This window comes from Eptatretus burgeri, chromosome 13 (genome assembly GCF_056783735.1).
Source record: "Eptatretus burgeri isolate ZD-2024b chromosome 13, Ebu_testis_v1, whole genome shotgun sequence".
Classification (NCBI taxonomy): Eukaryota; Metazoa; Chordata; class Myxini; order Myxiniformes; family Myxinidae; genus Eptatretus; species Eptatretus burgeri.
Window position 1 is genome coordinate 35,381,012 of NC_140973.1, and position 21,668 is coordinate 35,402,679.

The 21,668-nt window shown below is 42.2% G+C and overlaps 1 protein-coding gene across 4 annotated transcripts in view; it reads left to right on the forward strand.

Moving 5' to 3' along the window:
* The window catches only part of LOC147014234 (contactin-4-like), a 588,183-nt gene that overhangs the window by 50,429 nt on the left and 516,086 nt on the right, over positions 1-21,668 (forward strand). Inside the window, exon 1 of one of the 4 annotated variants that reach the window (XM_085852005.1) lies at positions 17,160-17,180. The exons of the other annotated variants lie outside the window; for them this stretch is intronic. The gene's annotated coding sequence lies outside the window, so the exon portion shown is untranslated. Of the gene's footprint in view, positions 1-17,159; positions 17,181-21,668 lie in introns of those variants that run through there. 4 annotated transcript variants of the gene reach the window in all.

Genomic DNA, 21,668 nt, shown 5'->3' on the forward strand with positions numbered 1-21,668 from the left:
AAATGAGAGGGTGTATTGAACAGAGAGAGGGTGAGCAAGAACAGAGGAGAAGGTTTTTAAAACATGTGGGCTGATGCCGTCTGGACCGGTTGCAGAATCTGAGTCGAGGTTTGACAGCAAGCTCTGCACCTTGTCAGGGAAAAAGGACACCGAGTCCAGGGACAGTTGTCTGCGACTGGGTAAGGTGGGTACAGAAAGCAATGGTTTTCGGACACAAGGTTTAGACGCAAACACTGAGTTTAGGCATTCAGCCTTTTCATGTGCAATGTCAGAAGTGCAGCCATTTGAGGTGAGGGAGGGGATGGAGGGGGAATATTCACCAGAAACAGATTTGATTAGACACCACCAGGATTTCGAGGAGGGAGAGAGGTTTGAGATTTCACACTTGAGATTGGAAAGATGTTGTATACTGGTTCTCCTGAGGGTAGATACACACTTTCTGAGCTTTTTGGAAGGAACCGAGATTGCTCTCGGTTAATTATGCTTTCCATGAGGCAAAGGCAAGTTATTTCAGGACAACTTCCTCACCGCAAGCTTCAGTGAACCAAGGGCGGGAGGAAGCTTAGGACAACTGAAGACGAGAGGGGATAAATCTGTGTTCGAGCGAGAGCAAGTTTCTTTGAAAGAATTCCCGGGACGAGTTTATGTTGGAGAAAGTAGTGATGGGAGACCAGTCTATAAGTTTGCTGGCTGCTTAAAGACCCTGCCAATCGGCCTGAGTGAAATGCCAGACTCGTTGGCGCTAAGGTGGTTTTCTAATAACAGCCAGACAGATGTCCACTTTGACAAGGACGTGGGCAGAAGAACCAATTGGAGCCGAGGAAGAACAGCAGATATTTTCAGGGAAATTTGTCAACATCAGGTCCAGAAGAGTTTTGGTACCACTGGTTGAGATCCGGTTCAGGAAGTTGACCAATTGAGTCAGTCCCAATGAGTCTCAGAAGTCTTTTGCTGAGGTGCCATGACAGGTGAGAGAGGTACCCACACCTAGCCAATTGGCATGATGACAATTGAAGTCACACATATGAGGAAGAAAGAGTTTGGATGAGAGGATAGCAGTTGATCCATGTTTTCGGATAGTGATGTGTAAATGGAGTCATCACTGTGAGGTGGACGGTATAACACACATATAAACATGAGGTGGGAGTGGAGGGGAAGCCGTAGCCAAAGGTATTCCTTGGGGTGTTGGGGAGTGAGGGCAGTGCATGGAGAGTGAGGAATAGAGTCTGATGAAGAGAGGAACTCCTCCACCAGGATGAGGCTCAGGTCTGTCATACTGGAGGTGGGAGTAAACAGGAAGAGATAATAGGGAGCCAGGAACATCTTGAAGGAGGAAAGTTTCTGTTTGGCAAATTGTCTGCTTTGTCAGAGGCAACCTGCACGGAAAGATCTGTCAGGTTTGATCGAAGGCCTAGGTTGTTTGAGGTCCACACTTCTCAAAGGAAGAGGGAGGGGAGGAGGCTTTGGTTGCAGGGGAAGGGGACGGTTGGATGAGGGAGGAGGGGGAGGGGAGGTAAGGAGAGTTGTTGAAAGAGTGTGGGTTATTGCAGAAGAGATAGGGGAGAGGGCTGGATGAGGAGGAGGAGGAAAGGCTCTGTGGTGCTGGGTTGAGATACAGTGTGGTGTAATAAGAGAGGGGCAGAAGGCTGTTGAGGATTTGATGAGGTGTAGTGATGAGATGGAGGAGAGAGTGCAGGGGAAGGAGGCAGCTTTTTGGATGTAAGGGGGGGCAACTTTGAGAAGGGGGAGTGAGGGGGGAGAAGGTTGAGTCGGGAGAGTTGAGTGAGAAAGGTGAGAGGGAAGCTTGGAGGTGGAAGAGTGTGATGGTTGCTCTTAGAGGGAAGGATGAGAGGGGTGAATTAGCAATTAAGTTCTGAAAAAAAGGACGATTGATGGAAAACGAACATGCATTGTAAACCGGGGTTTTATGCATTTCAAACTCAACCACAAATGTCCCCATTCCCAAGCACTCCCCTCTCCGGGGATTTTTTCCACTCTCCCTCACCTCTTTTCTCACTGACTGGAACTCACCATCAGGCAAAGAACAATTTTGTCTCAAGGGACAATGGATACCATTGACCAGAGTCGCAGGGCCAGGCTGAATGGCAGAGCTGAGCTGTTCAGGGAGCTGAGTCGAAAACTTGTATGTACCCTAAGGGTGGACAAGGAGGCCGATGTTTGAGGAATCTGTGAGGGGGTAGAACATCACCGGTGGTTAGGTGAATCTCATTCTGTTTGAGGGGGAATTTGTGCATTGCATTCCTCCAAGTCCGTCTCTCGGTGGACCACAGTTGGAACGGATGGTGGTGGGCTCTTGACAGGAGTCGGAAGTGAAGGCCTGCTTGACCATTTACTTTGAACGGCTGTACCAGGCGGATTCACCAGCTGTCGAGTTTGATGTTCGGGGTGTTACTATCACTGTTGCTGCCCGTCCAAACAAATGTGGTCCACCTTCGTTTGTGGAAACACAGGCTGCGGTAAACCGGTTGAAATGGGATGAAGCTCCTGGTATTTGTGACATCCATGCTGAACTTCTCAAGGTTGGTGGAAATGCTGGACTCGTGTTGTTTCATGCAGTTCTGTGCTCTGCCTGAAACACAGGCATCATCCCAATTGACTGGAACCGGTGTGTTGTTGTCCCTCTCTGGAAAGGGAAGGGTGATCGCCAGGACTGAATAAACTACCGAAGGGTGCCGCTGCTCTCAGTGCCGGGCAAGGTCTTTGCTCGGATAATTCTTGAGAGGGTTCGCCACCATCTGCTTGAGCACCATCGTCCAGAGCAGTCAGGCTTTACACAAAAGAGGTCAACGATTGACCGTATCCTTGCTCTTCGTGTCCTCACTGAATGCAGATGAGTTTCGGCAGGGGCTGCTTGCAGCATGCATTGATCTCTGCAAAGCGTTCGATTCCGTGAATCGGGATGTCCTCTGGAGAATTCTTTGTCTTCGTGGGGTGCCACGAAAACTGATCAATCTGATGTCTGAACTATACTCTGGTACTGAGAGTGTTGTGAGATGTGGTGATACCATCTCTGACTTATTTCCAGTTTTTACTGGAATTTGTCAGTATTGTGAACTGGCCCCCACACTTTTCAGCGCTTGTATGGATTGGATTCTGGGGAGGATGTCAGAGAGATCAAGCTGTGGTGCATCGTTTGGGAATGTCAAGATCTCTGATCTTGATTTCGCAGATGATGCAGTTGTCTTTGCGGAGACTGGATATCCTTTTGGGGCCCACGAGGTGCTGAATGAGGAGTCAGAGCCACTGGTATTATGGCTATCCTGGGTCAAAACTAAGATTCAGGCTTTCAATGACATCTTGGATGCTGCTATCTTGTCTGCACCTGTTTGTGGTGAGGATGTTGAGGTCACAGAGAGATTCACTTACCTTGGCAGTGATATTCATGTCTCTGCTGTCTGGGTCAGGCCTGGGAAGTCATGGATTCACTGGACCATGAGGTGTGGTGCTGGTGGTACGTGTGCGGTAGGACGAAAGTCTGAGTCTTCAGGTCCTTGGTGTTTCCAGTCTTGCTCTATGGATGTGAGACTTGGACTCTGACTCGGGATCTGAGATGGAGACTTCATTCCTTTGGTACCAGCTCTCTTCGGAGAATCGTTGACTATCGCTGGTCGGACTTTGCGTGCAATTAGTGGTTGCTGAGAGAGATTCAAATGAGGTTTGGTACCTGCATAGTCCGTGAGTGTCAGCTGTGGCTGTATGGTCACTTGACTCATTTTCCTGATGCTGATGCTGCTCACCAGATTTTCTCAGCGAGGGAGCCTCGTGAGTGGAGCAGGCCAATGGGCCGACCACGTGCCTCATAGTTGCAGCAGGTTGATCAGCATCTCAATGTGATGGGGATGGGCCAGGAATTTGCCTGCGGGATGGCCAGATGGAGGCCCCTGGAGTACTGGCAGAAAGTGGACGCAGCGATGCGCTGCTCCGGCACATGCTCCAATACCTGACCTGACCTCACCTCTTTTCATTTGTTTGTTGTTGTTTGGTTTTTTTCTTTTTCTGTTTCATTCCTGCCTTTCCCCCTTCTTCTTCTTGCTGTGTTTCATTCAGCTTCTCTTCAGCTTGTTCACCCCCATGTGTCCTACTTCCCCTCCCCTGGATCTCACTTCCACTCTCACTTCCACTCTGCTGTTGGGTTTTTTTCCCCCCTTTCCATTTTGTTCCATTCTATCGTGCTCTTGCTTTTCCACGAGTCTCGATCATGTGTACCAAAAAAAATTATAAGAACGAGGAAATAGGGCTCCTATCCAGGTGTGAAGAAAGAGGAGGAAGGAGGAGTACATGAAAAATTCAAAAGGGCGTGTGGTAAGGGAAGAGTATTGATTATGGGGGGTTTTAACTTGCCAGGGATAGATTGGGTCCAGGAACAGGGAAAGGGCAGAGCGGATGAGGATTTCCTAGTTTTAATCCAAGATTGCTTTTTAACCCAGTTTGCACATAAACCCACGAAGGGGAGTGCAGTGTTAGACCTCCTTTTAAGTAACAATCCCAATATGGTGGAGGAGGTGGAGGTTGCAGAGCATTTAGGAGCAAATAACCATACCATTGTGTGTATAAAGACTCTGTTAAGGGTTAGCGTTCAGGATAGAAGAGTGAGGCTATTAGATTTCAGGAAGGCAACCCTTGAGGGTATGAGGAGAGAGTTGAGTGATGTAGATTGGGAGAAGCTAACAACAGGACAATCAGCATCAGAAAAATTGGAAACCTTCAAGGACCATATGTGTAAATTGCAGAGTAAGTACATTCCAATGAGGTGTGTAAAACTAGAAGCAGAAAGAGACCAGGGTGGTTGTTGAGCAGTGAGATAAGGAACGCAATTAAGGAGAAGCACAAGGCATTTATTGGGTTTAAAATAATAGGTCTGGGGTTAGATTTATATCACTATCAGAGTAAACAGAGGCAAGTTAAGAAAATAACTCAGCAATCTAAAAGAGAGTATGAGAAGAATATGTTGTTGTTCATCTTTCGGCTGCTCCCGTTAGGGGTCGCCACAGCGGATCATCCGTTATGATCCGCATACTGATTTGGCACAGGTTTTACGCCGGATGCCCTTCCTGACGCAACCCTGGTCGCCTCTTACGACACAGGGATAAGGATTGGGTTTCACCATGATTCTGGGCTGCCCTACACCCTCTCATAGCGTGGCCCAGTGCAGAGCTCCTGTCCTCAAGCGATCCTCCAACCTAAGCCTCCGAGTAGCCGGATTACAGGCACACGTCACTACGCCTGGTATAGGATGAGAAGAATATGGTTAAGAATATTAAACATAACAGCAAGCCATTCTTTAAGTACATCAGGGGAAAATAACAGATTATGACCAGTGTGGGCCCATTGAGGAATAGCACTGGGAGAGTGGTTGTGAGATGAAAGTGAGATGGCAAGCTGATTAAAAAGGTATTTTGCTTCAACTTTTACACAAGAACAGTCAGGAGAATTGCCAATAGCTGAGAGTATCTATCGATGAGGTGAGGAAGGGCTTTTACAGAAGATCCAGGTTGGAGTGGAGGAAGTAAAGGAACAGCGAGGTCATCGAGGAGAAGATAAGGCACCGGGTCCAGAAAATATGCACCTGAGAGTATTGAGGGAAGTGGCTGGGAAGGTAAGTGAGATGTTAACTGATATTTTCAAGAGGTAACTGGAGTCAGGACATGTACCAGATGATTCGAGAGTTGCAAAGGTAACACCATTATTTAAGAAAGGATCCAGAAAAGAATTGGGAAACTCCAGACCTGTTAGTTTGACTTCAGTTGTGGGGAAGGTGTTGGAGACATTAATTAAGGACTGGATGAGGAACCATTTAAACAAATACAAACTAATTAAAGGTAATCAGCATGGGTTTACTTAAGGTAGTTCCTGTTTAACAAATCTTTTAGAGTTCTATGGAGCAGTGTCTGATTGGGTGGATGAGGGAAAGGCAGTGGACAAAGTATATCTAGACTTTAAGAAGGCATTTGCTAAGGTACCACATCGGAGGTTGTTCGCCAAAGTGAGGGCTTGTGGAGTGGCTGGTCAGGTAGCTAATTCGATTGCAAACTGGCTTAGTGGAAGGAATCAAAGAGTGGCTGTGAGTAGGAGGATGTCTTGCTGGGAGGATGTAAGTCGCGGGTGACCTCAGGGATCAGTACTCAGACCGTTATTATTCATTATTACATCAACGATTTGGATAATGGGGTAAAGAGTAAGCTTTCCAAATTTGCAGATGACACAAAGCTTGGAGGAAAGGAGGATAGCAGAGGGGGTGGTGATCAGATACAGGAAAGTATTGATACTTGCACAGATTGGGTAAAAGACTGGCAGATGGAATTTAACCTGAGCAAGTGTAAGGTGTTTGGGATGGGAAAGAACAATGAAAATAGAGATTACAGGATGCAAGGGGTAATTTTGGAGCGTGTCACATAGGAGAAGGATCTGGGGGTGGTAATAGATATGGGAGGTAAGCAGGCAGCACAGGCCCAGGCAGCTTTTGGTGAAGCAAATCGGTTTTTCGGTTGTATTCAGCAGGGATCAATTATAAATCAAAAAAGGTGGTGTTAACATTGTACAGGAATTTAGTGAGGGTCACATCTAGAATATTGTGTGCAGTTTTGGTCACCACAGTTCCTTAAGGACATAGATGCCATAGAGAAGGTTCAGCGCAGGGCTACGAGATTGATTCCGGGCCAAGCTAGACTCAGCTATGAGGAGCGGTTGAAGGAGACAGGGCTTTATACACTAGAAAGGAGGTGGTTATGAGGAGATATGATGGAGATGTTTAAGATAATGAAAGGTAGAGATAAAATCAGTGCAGATGAATTATTCAGCAGAGCAGACAGTGATAGAACCAGGGGCCGTAGCCTGAGAATAAAGAAGAGGAGAGTTAAGACGGTAGCAAGGCAGGAGACTTTCACTCAGAGAGGAGTTGATGCATGGAATGGTCTCTCTGGAAAGGTAGTGGCAGCAGAAACAGCAGATAAGTTTGAATTAAAATTTGATGCATACCTGGAAGTTTTGGAGATCGAGGGGTATGGAGATGTTGATAAGACTTTTAGGTAGTTTGAGCATTGATGGGTGATTTTGTGTGCTTGTGTTTGTAGTGTTGTTGGTAGGGGTCTCGTCAAGGAGTGTTGTGTGGTTAATGTGTGTTTTTAACCAAGCCCATGCCCCCCCCTCCCCTGAAGAGAAGAAAAAAAAATTACAAAATACAAAAAAAAAAAAATCGAAAAGCTACAAAACTTACAATAAATAGATAAATATAAGAAACAGAAAAACACACACAAAAAAAAATTCATTGCATTTTCTTCTTTTTGATCTTGTTTTGATAAATTAGTGTGGTGTTGATGTCGAGCAGGCATGATGGGCTGAATGTCCTCCACCCGCGTCTGATTTCCTTGTGAAATTTAATGTTTGATATACCACATAATATTTCTTCAGTAGCATTCTGTGCACAAGGTGTATAACTGTTTCATGATGTGAAACTTCTTTGCATTTTGCCTATTACCATGGATGCAAAGTTTTATGGGGGCAGGTGGAGGGATTGAGATTTGAGAGGGGGTAAGTTTACATTATTCTGTCTGCTCATGGAGCATTTTCAGCTTGACACAACATTGGAAATTGTTGTTTTATCTACGTGTCATCATGTGACTTCCTTCCAGTTCATTGAGGAATTCTTTTAATAATTTAGATTTCAGACAGCTTCGAGTTCAGCCATTCTATACCAAAACCACCGAGCTGTTTTTTTGCATTGCTGGCTATTTTGAAAATGTATCCCAAACAGCCATAACCAAATGTTTTACCACCCATGTAGTTTAATCTCCTTTTATTTATTTACAAGCATGTTAACTTTGGTGTTTGTTTCACCAAATGCACGATTTGTATGACATTTCACCGGATGCAACCATACTATTTCGCAGATCGGTCGTGCTGTTTTTGAAGTTTGTTGATTTTTTTTTTAATTTCCCAGAAGATCCAAGCATGCTAATCCAAGCGGAAATGTAAAAACTTTGCACTCCACAATTCAGAAAAAGGAAAGCATGCAATTATAGTGCTTTGGTGTCCTTTTGAAACCACAATGAGATGCAAAAATTAACACCTTTCTTATTAATGCAAGCTGCCAAACATTGTTTTGGCACAGGAAGCCTCTTGACTCCACTTTGCCTCATTTTCTGTCACCCAAGCTGCATATAACAAGTAACAAATATATAAGGTGCTGATGCATCTTTACCTTTCTAAGTTCCTCCATAATCCTGAAATCATCAAACTCTTCCATGAGCTTTCATGGTGTCCCTTTGCACTTCTTTCGTTTGCAGCAAAAGGTTGTGGAGTCACATCATTGGCTGAGGGCATGGCTGTTGAGGCACTGGTGCAGTGCCCTCTGCTGGTTAGGGTTGGAATTTAGCCATGGTGCTGGCGATAGCTTCCCTACTCTTCACGAAGGGCACCATGGGATATTTAACATCTTCCAACTAATGCTGGCAGATGGGATGCACATTTACCATCCCTCTGGGGAATGGCACAAACATTGATGAATCACCCTGCCTGCGAAACACCAGGGTGACAGTTTGTAGCGAGGTCAGGATTCCAACCCAGGCTTGACAGCTCAGAGGTGAGTGTGCATACCTCGAGGCCATCCTGTCAGCCCTTCCTATTACATATAACCTGCTCACAACCTGGGAAGATGAATTTGTTAATTGTGTAAGAGCTGAGTTACGACCCAGCCAACAAAGTCACTTTGAGATTAAAAATTAAAAATAATAAAGCAGTGGAACCTCGTGTCAAGGACTAACTGAGAAGACCATTTGTACCGATTGTTTTAAACAGGAATTTTCAATTTGTTCAGGGTTTCGGAGGTAACTTGCTTACTCTTCAAAAAAGACACCTGCGATATCTTCAACGACCACCAACATCAAGTGCTGGCAGACAGAATCTCCAGCTAATCCCCTGATGATGGACAGCACTCACATTGATGCATCACCTTGCATGTAAAACAGTAGGGTGACAGTTTAAAGCTGGGTCGAGATTCAATCCCAGGTTAGATGGCTCAAAGCTGGTGTGCATATATCTAAGCTATCCTGTGAGCGAGATGAAACATTAAGACCACTGTAAAACAACAAGAAGTGAAAAAGTATGAAGGATGCAAACAAAATCATGAGATGCCAAGGGAGTAAAAAAGAAGGTTTGAAAACACTTTAAAACATCTATTTTTTTTTGTACCTCCCTTTTGACAAGACAAGTTGTTGTAATAATATGCAGTATTTATTTTGTCATCCCTTAACCACACTACCACAGTCATAACTTTCATAAGCTGTTTGCGTTGCACTTGATTCCAAAAATCAACCCACTTTCAAGTTCAGTCGTTGAGAGCTTTAGAGTTCAGGTACTGCCACTGGAAAGTTACGTGATGGATGCTTGGACAATGATAGCTATTGACAGTAGCATTAATGGAGACAGCAGACACTTAGCCAAATAGCCAAATAGCCAAATAGCCAAAAATCCATTCAAAGAGTGGAAATAAGGAAGGTGAAAATATTCCTGATGCTTTGTATCAATGTGTTTGGACTTTTCTCAGAAACTAGCCAATCTAGCACTCTGTAGAATCTATGTTGCACCAATAATATAAGCAATTTCACACTACATTGCACTAGTTACTACATGCTGTTGTGCTCCGCAACAAATCATTGGTAAATGAACTGCAAATGGCATGAGCTAGAGTTGCAGGTTCTTATTCTGATGTACTTTGTACATCGATGAAAGCTTACTTCCTTTTGTGAATTTGTTCATTAGAAAGTAATTCTAGGTTTGTAAATTAACTCGAGCTCCAAAGATAATTTCTGCATCCCTTGATTTACTCGTTAATTCTGAAACCGGCACTTTTTTTTCTCTTCCCAAGAAGCAGTTGTTCCCAGGAAGTTGCTTTTAATATTTTGTATGGTGTATGATGAATGGTTACAAAGTCATTTCTTTTCTCAAGTTCAAGGAATTAATGTGGTCTAATAATTTCAAATATTTGATTTTGAATGCCTCTGGATGAATAATGGAATTTTTATCCTTTGTTTTCATGAGCAATATTTCAGAAAATTTTATTTTTGTTTGAAACAGTAACTAATGGTTTATAATAAGAAAGACATTTTGATCTGGCATTGCTTGGTTATATAGGTGAGTGAGGGTAAACGTAATGCATACTGTACTCTGCCATATATAGAAAACGCAAGACTTAGCTCTGGATGATGATGATGATGATGATGATGATGATGCTGCTCGAGTGGGGAGTGGGGAGGGGTGGAGGTTAGGAAGATGCGGATAGAGAACTTGTGATGATTCTTCGATCATCGGGAGCTGGTTGAGGCACTGCTGGTGGTTAAAACAGTGGGGGTGGTGCTATCGACCCTTGTGAAAAAGCTTGTTATGGTGGATTTCTTTGCTTTAGTTCGCAGGTCCCTGTACGTTTCTTTATTGGGTATCCTAACAGCCTCCAATGCCCTTTAACATTTTATGCTTCTCTCCATGAAAGGATTGATTGCAAAAACCTTGTCATCCAGGGTCTTGCCCATTTATTACACCTCTGCCAGCATCTTGGTTTTTTCGAGAATCTGGCACCATCACCTTCTCCTCGTCACCACTCTCTTCACTCAAGCATATGATTTCTTCCTGATCCTCCTCTGTTAACTCCTCTTGATGGGATTGAAGGAGTTCCTCCACTTCTTTCTCTTGAATGTTCTCAAAGCCCTCTTCTCCAACATCATGTGCTATCCTCACAATCCTCCAGGCTTCTTTGTCCACTGAGGGTAGACCCTGGAAGTCATGCATCAATTAAGGAGTTAGGGTAATCCAAGCGGAAATGTAAAAACTTTGCACTCCACAATTCAGAAAAAGGAAAGCATGCAATTATAGTGCTTTGGTGTCCTTTTGAAACCACAATGGGATGCAAAAATTAACACCTTTCTTATTAATGGTGAGTGTGCATACCTTTATAATTATTGTGTTGTGAGATGTTGATGTGCAGGGATGTTGATGTGCAGGGATGTTTTGGAGACGTTTTAAAATTATATAAAAATATTTCACCCGCCGCGTCATGGCTCGTCACGTGGCGAGGTTTTGCGTGTGCGCGCTGACGTCATCACGCTCGCCCCGGCGTCCTTTCGAGTTGGGGGGGGGGCATCGAGTGTGACCTTTACGTTACGTTAATCCGCGGTAACTCGAGAGTTTATCACCTCACTCCACAATTTTCTCCAGCATGCATTCCATGTCATTGGCTGAATCTCTTCAAGAGATTCCTTAATGACATTAATACAGTCAGCGATGTCGTACTTTTTCCAGCAATTATTGACTATCAAACAAGGGTCACTCTCCATCTGGTCCAGTAGCCTCTCAAGGGTACAGTGGGTGTCGTAGGATTTGAATTTCGCAATGAGACCTTGGTTCTTCAGCTGGAGGAGGTCATGGTTATGTTGGCAGGTAAGAATGCAACCTCCACTTGGGGAGGGGGGGAACTGCAGGCTTTATGGATGACCTGGCACATTATCCAAAACAAGTAAAACCTTGAATGCAAGGTTCTTTGACTCCTGGTATTTTTACACCTCATGTATGAAGCAGTTGTTTAGCCAATCCATGAACATTGCAGCAGTCAGCTACGCTCTCTTCTTGGCATGCCAGAATACCAGGAGCTGGCTCTTGTTCTTCCCTTTGAGGGCACGGGGATTCAGCAATTTGAAGAGAAGCATTTTTTGAGAACCAAACCTTTTTTTCTGTGTTTGGTCCTCAATCCAAGTTTAAGTCCTTTTTCACCTTTTCAATATGAGGATCACTGAACTGGAATGAGACTTTTGCACTTTGCAGAGCACTGGCAGCAACACTTGCACGGATATACTGCACAGTCGATTAAATGATCCCATAATGGCAGCCCACAGATGCCGCACCTTCACCGGATGCAAATGATGACTCATCTCGGCTCAAAAACTGTGGCTGGCAGAAATGAAGTCCGGCGATATACTAAATCCGAACACAATAGGTTAATTCCGATTTGTCAAAAGTTTTGATATTCAAGCATGTGATATTCGGGGGTTTACTGCACCTCTCAAAGTAAAAGAAAAATATATAAATATACAAAGAAGTAACACAAACAACAACTACGTGTTATAGAAGATCTTTTTTCATATCTTTTAATTCATTTTATATCCGAATTCACACTCATAGAGAGACACGCAATATATTTGCGAAGTACAATGTGGTCTTTTGATTAAAGCTGTCAGCGAAGTGACACGAGGTACACCAAGAAATATTGAATTGTTTTCCACAGATTCCAGGAGATATGTACGTATGTATGTACATATGTGTATATATATATATATATATATATATATATATATATATATATATATATATATATATATATATATATATATATATATATATATATATATATATATATATCTTTACATATATTGGGTGGTCGCTAGACTACCGTTATTCTCAGGTTTTCCGTCTGTATGTACACTGAACAAAAATATAAACGCACCAAGCGATTGTTACTATTTTACCTCGAACTCATTAATACTAAATCTTCACAACAATTTGGTTATCGAATCCATGACAATTGAGCATTAAATTTCAAAGAGTTCCTTGAGAATTCTGGCGACAGTCTTTGCGCTACAACAGCCGACACAACCAAGGTGTCACTGTCAGATTTCACACAGTCAGTAGCGGGTGTGTCCACCGTTGGCGTCGCGCAGAGCGGTGCATCTCCGGCGCATGGACATCACCAGATTATCGCCTGCGCCTGTTATGCAGCCCGACAGTCTCATCGGCAGTCCTCGTGGCCGGTCGGAGTCGATCCCGGAGATGTTGCAGCCTCATGTGACGATCCTGACCGGCGGTGGTCACACGTGGTCGCCGGGCATGTGGGCGGTTCACGGTGCTTCCAGTCTCTCTGAGGCGCGTTCTCAGGCGGCTAATGGTGGAGTGGTGGACATTGAAGTGTGCTGCAACGGCCCGTACTGACGTCCCAGCATTCAGCATGCCAATGGCGCGCTCCCTCAAGATTTGTGACATCTGTGGCATGTTGACATTTGGCACCAGTCCACATTTTGGGGAGGCCTTTTATAGGGCAAGCTATAGGGAGTGTTTGTGTCCTGGTCACGCTCACTGACCATCACTCTGTCAAGCCCCATGGTGCTCATGGGAAGGATTACTCAACGTGTGAGTCCACACACTCAGAGTGGTCAATTTCAATGGGAACATCTGTCTTGAGCAAAACAAAGGAACCATTGCTCAAACATATCATCGGTTTGACCATTTTCCCATAATGGCAATCTTGACTTAGATATTTAGGTTGGTGCGTTTATATTTTTGTTTAGTATATGTAATGGACAGCTCTGGAGGCCAGAGGAGTCAACCGATTTTGATGAAACTTGACTGGTAGGTTCATACCAGGATCTAGTTGTATGCTTTTGAGCACCGTTGCTATGGACACCACCGTTGCCCAGCAACGGGACTTTGAAATTTTTGAAAAATCCCCCCCCCCAAAAAATCGAAAATCAAAAATCTGCTTCTGCCCTTTTATGAGCACTATAATCAACCACTTTGTCAAAAAATTTCAGCCCGATCCATCAAAAACTGTTTGACTAGTATGCAATTATATAGCGACCACCCATGTCGCCTACCGGCTTATATATATATATATATATATATATATATATATATATATATATATATATATATATATATATATATATATATATATATATATATATATATATATCTTCTTCTTCTTCTTTCGGCTGCTCCCGTTAGGGGTTGCCACAGCGGATCATCCGTATGATCCGCATAGTGATTTGGCACATGTTTTACGCCGGATGCCCTTCCTGACGCAACCCTGGTCGCCTCTTACGACACACAGGGATATGGTACACCTATTTTTAACCGGGGTATACACCGGCCCAGTATACTGGTACTCATTTCGCCGACCTCGGAAGGATGACAGGCTGAGTCAACCCCCTGGTGTATTAATTCAGTGGCTCAACGGGGCTTGAACTCAGGACCTTTTGGATCCCAAGCCGCTGCCCTAACCACTGCGCCAACACACCAGGATATATATATATATATATATATATATATATATATATATATATATATATATATATATATATATATATATATATATATATATATATATATATATATATATATATATATATATATATATATATATATATATATCTTTACTTTTTTTATACTTCTACTTACTGTGCTGGCCTGATTTAAAGCTTTCAACTGTACATGATCAACTATGATCTATGATCAACGGTACATCGACACTGCTACCGAGTGTGGGGGCACCACTGATGCAATGCCCCAATTACCAGTTCACTGGTTCTGATTTTGCTGATATCAGAAGGGTAACAGGCTGAGTCAACCCCACCTGGTGTTAATTCTGCAGCTGAAAGAGCTTGAACTCAAGGTCCAAAGACACCAAGCCCGCCATGCTAACCACTTTGCCAACACCAGGGTGATAGATAATACATATTAAATTAAAATTAAAATTTATTAAATTGTAAATTACACTTTAAGGATGCAATGTGTATATATATATATATATATATATATATATATATATATATATATATATATATATATATATATATATATATATATATATATGTGCATATTTAAATTTAATACATTTTAAATTCAGGCCATAACGCAACAAAATGTAACAAAAGTTGAGGGGTATGAATACTTTCTGAAGACATTGCAAATGTTGCACATTTTCTCTTTTATTATTTTTTATTTTTTTCAATGAGGGTTAGGTGACAGTTGCAAAAGACAACCCAGCGATCGTTTGAAAATGGGACATCAAGCCTTAGAGTGAATGAACAGAAAAAGAGGAAGGGGAGGAAACAGAAACAGATCTGAACAAAGCCCACAAGAGCACATGGCATGGACCCTTGTCCATGTGAACCGAGCACCAAAAAACAAAACGCATGCAAAGGTAGATTATGAATTCTGCAAATACATAACATCAACAGTTTAAAATATCTGCTGTGACGATTCTGGAGCAGGCATGTTCCGCTTTCGAGGAAAGGCTCTCGTATCAAAGAAGATCGTGTCTGACCACGGAGGAAACCTGGCACCAATATTGTTGAGACGCTTGTGTTATCTTTATTGTCTTTCAGGTATTCTTACCATGGAACATGTGTAGTATGTTTTCCTGATGTGAACTGTCACAAAATCTACATTGATAAAATTGGCAAAGTGTGTTTTCGTTATTCCCCCAGGCCCACGTAAAGTTTGTGGCATGTTCCTTTGTGTGCAAAAAAACACCCAAGAAATAAATAAAACAACCAAAAAACAATGCCATCACAAAATTCCATCTCCCTTTATTTTTGGTTCAAGGGTGAGATACGTGCTCGATGAACACTTCGTCTAAGCTGCTTAACTAGCAGCTAATACTGCTTTAGCTGTGCAAGTGGAGAGATGAGGTTTGAGTAATCACACAGTGCATGAAAATGCAGCTAAGAAAAGGAGTCGATATATCCGGGGCATGCACGCTTGACTGCACGCATACACAGTAAGGGCGTCACAATAAATAATTTGGAATATTTTGATTTAAGTTTTGAATTTTATGTTACGTGCTCTACCCTCAGATGGAAACACGCAGCGTTGTGCAATTCTGGTGATGCATCTTCTATTTTATACATAATTGGAAAAACCGTGGAACGAAGCATTACCAGTTGGTTTCGTATATCTGCAAGCACAGAGGGAGATTCATGACAGGCGGCTGTTTCAGGCAATCAAAGCACCTTGGAGTTCCAATTTTTCTGCCTTTGACTCTGCATGTGAATGCACATAAAGCAGATAGGGACAGGCACACATTATGCACAGATGCATCAAATATTTCTTTAAAACTTGCATTTAATCGATGGGTGATATTACATGTTATTTTTTCTTTGCTTTCAATCCGCTCGGCTTTTGTGCACGGTGCAGGTAGCTTTTTTAAAGCAGAATCGATAGCTTGAATGACTAGAAATTACCCGTTGCTCTAATTTGTACCATAAGAGCATTCTAAAGTGAAATACAATTGCAGAATAATAAGAGAAATTTACCAATGCTCAAATCAACATCTGTCCATCACGTTCCATTGATGAAAAGCCATAAAGTCAAATAATGAAATTAATTGTTGGATAATCCCTGGGTCAGCACGCTTCGTGATGGGGACAGGAATTTGGAATTTCTTTAGGGCACTGGTGATAACTCACCGACTGTTCTCAAAACCGTGGGATATTAACCTCCATTTACACCAAGGGCTGTCAGATCATCCGAATTAACGTGCTTCCGATGGATGGTGCACACCTTGATTTCTCATCCTTCCTGTGACAGTTTATAGCTTTTTTTGAGATTCAAATCCAGATGAGAAAGCTCAAATGTTAATGTGCGTCCTTCTTTGCTATCTTGCCAACTCCATTCTCGGATCACATTATGGCAGACCAAGAGTCATTTCATACAAATCTTTACTCTCAACAGTTACATCACAATGGAAACATCAATTATTTCTTTCTCCCTCCCTATGAAACCTCATTTTTATTTATCCCACTTTATATTTTCCTTTTTTTGGAGTGTGGCGGGGGCGGGGGGATTTGTGGACGTCTTCGTTGCTTGCAATCCAAGATAGCTGAGATAGCCTCGAGATTCAGCTGTTTTCTTACACCAGTACGCATTGCTCCAATTATATAATCCATACATTATTTTGTCAATAGTGTTGTTATATGTTTGGCCTTCATGTTTGCACAAGCTCTTTAACAACCCCAAGTTAGTGTAGAAAAGTTAATTGATGGTGTCACTGGTGATGAATACACCTACAGCTTTTTAACATTCATCTCTAACACAATATCAGGGTGGCAATAGTTCTTTGTTAAAAAAAAATCTCGAGGACTGGTACCGTAAGGTTAAATACATTGCTGTAGATTTGGTAGTTAGTGTTTTTGTTTTTAAAGCCTTTGTGGTGGTGCACACCTTCCTGCTTTTGAAGTCATTCGCTATTTCTTTTCCCCTACACAACATCAAAACTCATGGAAGAGCAAAACGACAGAGGGCAAAATGGCAACAAACTGACAGTGCGGCCACAAGTTGGACAGACCAAGCAGGTTCGAGAACAAACAGGGAAAGAGGATGGAGGAGAAGAAGAAACACCTGTAAGTAAGAAGGTTGCGCTCAGTAATGCATGGTTAATGGGGGTAGGAAATATTGTGCGTCAGGATGACGTGAGATGGTGGTGCACCGCCTGAATTTTGAAGTCCCGGAGGGAAGAGTGCGATTGAACAGCCGGTGGTGCACTCGATGCATATAAAATGGAAAGTGGGGACAGCTGGTTGGTTATTCAGCAATGTGACATTTTGAGATAAAAGTTTGCCTTGTAAGTGGAAATTATTTTTAGATATGCCAGAAGGATGATCTGTTAAGAGCTATACTGAGCCCAGATAATTTTCATGACTTTATGGAAAGTTGCTGTATAATTCAAGTCAACATTGCCAACGGCCATTGTTGTGGTTGTGCAAGCAAGCCAAACTAAGCACATGTGGGCACAGGTTAGCCACTGTGAAACCGGCCAGAGGTCGAGAGGGCTTCATGGATTTATTGACTTCTCTCTCTGAGCTGCTCAGCTCGTTTTTCACTGTTTGCGTTGTGTTTAGGGGCGCGAGAGCACATTCATCATCGCCGATGGCGTGATTAATGGCACATTAATAGAGCCTGTCAGAGAAGAACCTTCAACTCCCAGATCTGCCGACTGCCCTTAGCACTCCCTTACACAGAGTTGCTGTGGAGAACTTGAGATATTGACTTGGGGCTCTGAGCTGCGCTGCTGGAACTCTGAGGATTTGAAAAGGCGCAAGCGTTGGCCTTGCCTATCTGTGTTTGCCTTGATGTGCAGTTATTTGGCTAATGCAGGAGGTCTCTTGAGCCATCTTACCAAAGATTGCTTTTCACTCTTTGTAAGGTAAAACATTCAATCGCCAATTGTCTCTATTAATGGAGAACGAGGTGATTTGACCGGACAGTGTTCGAAAATATGTTTATCGTTCACATGTGATAATTTATATTACTTGGTAAAATACGCTGGCCAAGCCACCCCTGAGCAAAACTGAGGTGGTTTTGGTGGAAAGTTTCTGCATTCCAGGAGGTAAACTGACCATTTGCACAATGACCATACCCATGCCACCTCGCATAGCGCTTGGCAATTTCAGTAAGCTACTCGGCATTTTAATTTCAAACAATATGTCATAAAGTTTGTAGGAGATAAGTACCGAAGGCTTTGCATTAAATTTATTATTTTTGCCTTTTCCTTGTTCAGCAAAGGGTCTTCATGATATTTAAAGCGATTGTACATGTGCTGCTGTTGCTACAGCAGGCACACCGAGGAAAACGTCCCAGGAGTTCCATGTCTTTGTGATGTGAGGGCCGCCCAGTGCAGCAGCGGTACAGCTTGGGCCTATCAAATACAAAACACTTTGGCATTGGTATATTTATTGTGAAAGCACTGTACATGCTACTTTAAGCATATGAAAATGTCAGCAACACGTTTTGACAAGGTTTTTATATTTTAATTTTTTTGTTTTTTTAACGAAGGCTGTTTAAATGCTAGGTTTGAAAAAAATGCACCTTCTTTAATTTTTTTTCCTCCTCATCCCATGGTGCAGCTCTCCTCTCCTTTTCCTTTGATGGCATCTCAATTTCCAATCTCATTTTGCTGTTGTGTTTTCTTTTTTTGCTCAAAGTCTCATGTTGGACGAGGAGCTTGGACATGTATCAGGTGCAGGAATAGGACATCGGGGACATCCATTCTTCCCTTCACCAGCTCAGGTCATCCCTCATTAATAATGATAATCTTTTCTTCCTGCATTAACCATCCCTCATTCCCACCAGTTCCTTTCCAGGTTGTTTGTCCTCCGCCCCCTCTCCCTCATGCTCTTTTTCGTAAATATGTTGTGCTCTTCTTCCATCGTTTGAGCTTGTATCCAGTTTGTTCACCAACTGTGTCCTCATCTCCCTTATTTTGATGTCATTCCTCCCCATGCCCATTCTTCCTCCAAGTGTCCCTCTACACTGCTGTCAGCATGTTTCACCCCCTTCCCACTATATATATATATATATATATATATATATATATATATATATATATATATATATATATATATATATATATATATATATATATATATATATATATATATATATATATATTTTAACCTCACCGAAGGAGAGGGTATTGCATTTGGGTCCATTTGTTACTTACGAAATCTAAAGATTTTGTAAGTATATTGATCACTTCCGGACTCTGTTTGTGTGTTTGTTTGTTTGTAGGCACGATAACTCGAGAACAGAAGAAACTACCAATGTCAAATTACACCACGTGATTCAGGAGGGTGATGGCTAGAGCTGATTAGATTTTGGTCAAAATCGGTCAAAGGTCAAGGTCACAGTGAGGTCAAACATCCAAAACATGATAACTCGAGATAAGTTACCACAGGTATTGTTGACGGAGCATGAGTTTGGAAGATCGAGGTAAGTTCGGCGGAATTTGTGTGTCAATTCGTTGAGTTACGGCTGTTTTAAAAATTTCAGTGTATATAAAATAATATTAAATAATTCCGTAAATTCCTGTGGAGAAATGGAGTATTTTTGCTTCGGTCGACGTTACGAGTTCGTTTTAACTTCGATTTTAATTTTGTCTTCGGTTTTTGCGATTGCTTAGGATGCTTAACACTTGGTTGTCAAAATTCTGGTAAAAATCAGATGTTTTGGAGACGTTTTAAAATTATATAAAAATATTTCACCCGCCGCGTCACGGCTCGTCACGTGGCGAGGTTTTGCGTGTGCGCGCTGACGTCATCACGCTCGCCCCGGCGTCCTTTCTAGTTGGGGGGGGGGGCATCGAGTGTGACCTTTACGTTACGTTAATCCGCGGTAACTCGAGAACGGAAGAAGCTACCAATGTCAAATTACACCACATGATTCAGGAGGGTGATGACTAGCGCTGATTAGATTTTGATCAAAATCGGTCAAAGGTCAAGGTCACAGTGAGGTCAAACATCCAAAACATTCGATTTTTGATGGTTTGGTACAGAATCATCGTAGAAACTTCTGGTTTGCGTCGCTACATTCTCTAGAGACAGATTTTATTAGACAAAGTCAGAGGTCAAGTTGACGATTTCGTAAGTACCAGTCTATGACTGCTTGTTTGTTTGTTTATTTGTTTGTCTGTTTGTTTGTCCGCACAGAACTTTTGTATTTTTCTCTGTAACTGCTTGTTGGATTGAGACAAAATTTTCAACAATGGCGTGACTCCTCATGTTGAATGTTTCGATGATAATTATGACATCATTGGTCATGTGTTGTGGCAGCCATATATGAAAAATGGAAAAATGGAAAAATGTTGGACATCTGTATCTCTGAAACCACACCAAGGAAATAATTGAAACTTGACACATAGCAAGTACTCATGAGGAATGAAGTTGATTTTTTTTTTTATGACATCATCGGTGCTTTCATTATGACGTTATACTTGCATATTATGTAGAATGCTTTATCTGATCAGTATGAACATTTTTGAGGGTCATCTTGGGATAAAATGGTCCATAATTTTTTTTTGTTTACATCATTGGTCACGTGATTCGGCAGCCATATTGTTAAAAAAAAAACCTTCAAAAATCTTCTTCTCTGAAATTGGTGAACAGATCAAAGCAAAACTTTACACAAATGACTACCTATCCATGAGGAACAAAAGGTTCACACACTTCACATCATCAGTCACAAGGTTTGGCAGCCATATTGGCTTTACCCTAAAACATCTCAAAATCTTCTTCTCCAGAACAGCCTGACAGATCAAGGGGAAACTTCACAAAAATGTTCCTCAAGGCATGTGCATACTTGTTAAGGAATAAATGATGTCACATGGTTTGGCAGCCATATTGGATTTAAGAAAACATTAAATAATGTTTTCTCTGGAGCTGCTTCATCAACGTGAAGTGTTGACACATCAAAATTATGATCTCGTAGTGATAGGGAATGCATCTTTTAAATATCAACTTGATCGGACACATTGTCTGGCAGCCACAATTATTTAATCTATTGATTGTGTTTTTATTATTTTTATTTTTTTGAATAAGGCTCATTTGGCTGTGCCTGGATGGGTTTGAGGGTGGAGGAGTAGCAGCTGAAATGTGAGTCCTATCCAGGTACCTCCTGATGACTTCATTTTTTTTCTTTTATCTTGTTTGGGTTCCTTCTGATTACTCCAATGCAGGACTGTACCTACTTGGTCTTCCATTTGATCTGAATTGAATTTATTTTAATATCATTCTGAATTGAGTTGAATAATAATTTAAAACGTCATGGGTCAGGGTCAGATGTCCGATCAAAGCTGAGTTGCATCAAAGCGGGACATCTCGGTACCCGGTCATCACTGCTAGCAGTTATAAAGTGGCAGTTCTAATTATGTCTCTTACTAACCCCATAACACACCAGTACACAAACACCGCACAAAATACACTACACAAAACAAGTCCTGGTGAGTGTCTGCAATCTCTGATTGCTCTTTCTTTTATTGTTCTGTCAAATATTCTGGTCCATTCTGTGTTCTTGCTCATCCAGGAGCCTCAACTTGCATGCATATTTTTTGACAT